The sequence below is a fragment of the Clupea harengus genome, chromosome 13, assembly GCF_900700415.2.
Source record: "Clupea harengus chromosome 13, Ch_v2.0.2, whole genome shotgun sequence".
Classification (NCBI taxonomy): domain Eukaryota; kingdom Metazoa; phylum Chordata; class Actinopteri; order Clupeiformes; family Clupeidae; genus Clupea; species Clupea harengus.
This window is the reverse complement of record NC_045164.1, coordinates 21,740,200-21,744,131: the sequence shown is the minus strand read 5'-3', so window position 1 is coordinate 21,744,131 and position 3,932 is coordinate 21,740,200.

Here is a 3,932-nt window from a genome sequence, read left to right as displayed (position 1 = left end):
ATGGATTAAATAATGCAGCTGAGTAGCAATATCAATGTCATGACAACAATCACAATGGAACTCTTGTGGCCCAGTCCAGCACTGAAGGTCCATATAAAAAAAGACGGCAGAAAGTAGCTCGTGTCTTGCGGCCGAAACATTCGGTGGTCTATTTCATCCAGACATTTTCATGTATCATTCAGTCACAGTCGTGAAGGTTAGTAGCTGCATACCATAACCTTTTCTGGAGAGCGTGTAGAAGGACTCCATCTCTGACGTCGAATTCCTGTACTACATAATTTCTGGTTAACATCCGGCATAAATATAGGTACAACAGGCATAGGCATTGTAAAAATCTTTGACTAACTACAACTGCACCTACAGTCCAGCACCATGCACTTAAATCATTCCTTGTGCCATGGATGAAGCATATGGTGAAATACATATATTATTGCTGGCTATCTTCTAGTTAGGTAAATATTCTGTTCATTTGACAGGATCTGGTGCAATTAAAAGGCATCAACCATTGAATTCTCTGGTCTGCAGTAGGGGCTGATCTGACAAAGATGGTGTGTGCATATGCTTGTGAAATCCAAGTGAGAGTGAATGTATTTTGTTAACACTGTAGCTCTGTGCACACATATCATGGTGTCTATGCATGACTGACGCTGCACTGCCTCACTAAAGGCCAGCATATAAGGGGTCATAAGTTAATCATGAAGAGGTGTACAGCTACATTAACCTATCTCCCATTGCAGACGATACCATGTTATTGACTTCCTTTTCACTTACTCTCTAACCTCTGGGGCGCCTGAGACAGTTCGTATCTCGGAGTTTGCTCTACACAGTGCATTAGTTCCCAGCTCTATTCTCCGATGTGTTACAAGCGCACTTCACTGATGACACAGAACACGGACGGAATCAGGGTATTATGTCCACACACGTTTCCACGGGTTTGGATCACATTGAGCCTCGCCGCACAGCATTAAGAAGAGCTAGTCATCAGAAGAGTTGTGAAAGGTGCTATGAAACTTCCCTCAGCCTAGTTTGCTATAGGCCTACTGTGATTTTTTTTTTTATCTTCAAATGTTAATGAGTGCTAAGGCTTTTGCCAATGTCCCAGATGTGGTTGAAAGCAGTAACTCGAATATAGATGTGATTCAATTAAAGATCCATGTCTGGGGTCGCAGCGCTGCTCTGGAGCTAGACATGCACAGCCACTCAGTCTTAGTCATTAGCCGGGTTATCTATATTTTAAAGCGCCCACGGGACGGACGTCTAATGAAGTAGAACTTTCAGCCAGGACGGGAGGAACACCACCAGTGGCCATATCCTTTCGCAGTCCTCTCATGCATGCATTCACTTTCGGCGTGATGAAAACGCAGGCCCCCTGTTGTTTGTTTTATTTTTTTCTATTGAACTACATCCTCCGAATCGCTTGTCATGCATTGTGCTGATCCTGTTTTGGGAGGTGAAAGGACAAGGCTGGCTGAGTTATATCAATGTGCTGGTTGCTTGGAGACAGCTGGATGAGGACAGGGGGGGAAATGGTGGGGAGGAGACTCTCAAAGAGGCAGCTAAAAGTAGCGCTGACAGACAGGTCTACCGGCAAATACTTTCTTCTGCATTTAACATTCAGCGCGTCTCGGCGTCTCCAGAGATGCGCATTACTTTTTAATGCCGGTGACACCATGGCCCCACTTTAAACACATATGTCTGCTTGAGCCTAATGGCGTGGGACAATAAGGAGCAGCAGGTCACGAGAGGCGTCGGAAGAGACGAGGGAGAGAGAAAGAATACGCAGACAGAAAAACATTGTGACAAGGAGGGGAACGGGTGAAAGAGATAAATAGACCAAAGGGAGATCCGTTTTAAAAAAAAGATAAAGATAAAGAGAGCAATATTAGGTTAGGATAGAAAAAAAACCTGCTTGTGTTCAGTGCCCGTTCAGTCGTCATTATTTAACCTTCTTATTTAACGCCTCCTTTGGCACAATGAGATACATTGCCGCTGGTCAGCCTTCTTGGCAGCGTGAACACACACACACACACACACACACACACACACACACACACCCACACACACACACACACACATACATATACACACAAAGAGAACCAAACGCCAAGATGGATAATGATCAGGGTTAGTCATGAAGACGTTTTGTCATGATTGTTTGCATTTTTCTAGCCGCATCACAGGCAGCCACGTCAGGGCAGGACCGCGGGGAACGTCGCTGGCGCCCGAGGACCTCGACTTTTTCCCCGTCGACCAGAGACAGATTCCTCCTGACACGTCTCTCTCAAGATGGGCACGCTAATCGGCACGCCATCCTCCCCAGGCACCGAAGCTTCCGGGAAGGAGAAGGACGGGGTGGAGGACTCTGGGTCAGAGAGAGAGAGAGAGAGAGAGAGAGAGAGAGAGAGAGAGAGAGGGGGCTTATGATGCCATAGCTCCGCAGGCATACAGTCAGGAGGGGTCGTCCCAGGGGAGGTTGTTTTTCTGTTCTCCCGTATCTGATCTCGTTGGGGGGGAGGGGGAGCTCAGAAAAACACTGGTATGAAATATGCACCACTAATGTCAGCTTTTGCAAAACAGAAAGATGCTCCCAAAGATGAGAGGAATTCATAAATATGGTCGAGCAGGAAACAACATTTAGACCAGAAAAAAACCCTCTGTAGGCTGTTTCTAGGGCAGCATTCATCAAAAATGGCACTCCCTTTCAAAGACAGCCCTTGTTGTTGCGATAATTTTTTTAAAGGATCATTAATAAATAGGTCTCCAGCTCCTCTCTCTGCTTTACAGGGCTCTGCCCCCCCTGATGTAAGGCTTGTTATTCATGAGTGATTTCCATGCCGCACCGAGGGAAAATGGCAGAAACTGAACTCTGCCAATCTGGCTTCTGAATGAAGTCCTGGATGCTTTCAAGAAGAAGCCACAGTTCAGTGTGTAACCTCAACGGAGATCTTCAGTAAAAACAGAAATGGTGGCAGTTGCCACGCTATGACCACACGCCCCCTTCTGCAGTGCCCTACACCTTAGGGGCTTTTCTCTTCTTTTCTCTTTGGCTTTCTCTTTTCTCTTTCCGTTCTTTCAGTAAGGTGTAGTCGAGCTCTTTGCCCCCCCCCCCCCCTCCCTTTTGACCTACATTAATGGCGCTTCCTCGCTCTTCTGTAAAGACAGTCAAGCAACTGCATCAAAGGCCTGCCCTCCGAGCAAAGAGCAATAAAATATAAATCAACAAACAAATGAATATTTAATCACAGATGGAAGAATTCACCATAATACAGTGCACAATATTTGCTGCCTAATTTAGCTTCAGAAGACTAAGAGTTTGCCCCCGCATTGGCCCGTATGCTGGAGTGCTTCAGCAGACATACCTTAAGCACGGGGCACGCATTAAGTCTTCTTGGTTTCACAGAGAAACAAGATGTCAACACACACACACACACACACACACACACACACACACACACACACACACACACACACACACACAGACACAGACACATTACCTTTTCCATTTCATTTCTCAAATATTTTTTTTTTTAAATGAGTATTTTACTTTGTATCTTAATGACTTAATATCCTGTCACTATATGACTGTGCTAATATGAGAGGACAAATGGTCACACAAACAGTTTCCTGTACTTGATGAAGAGTTATAATACTGCAACATCTCGGCCTGCTTGGGAAAGGCACGTTGTGTGGTTTTGTGGAAAAGAGAAAGAAAGAATCGGCCCTTTGCTGTGACCTGAGTGTGTCAGGCTGGTGCCTCTATGCTGTGACACGCAACCCTGCACAGCCTGGTGCCTCCGAGACGACGCCCTCCTAAGGGAGCACACACACACACACAGACACACAGACACACAGACACACACACACACACACACACACAAGGACAGACGTCAAAGAGATGTAAGAAAAGGGCCACACGAAAGAAAACACTTAGA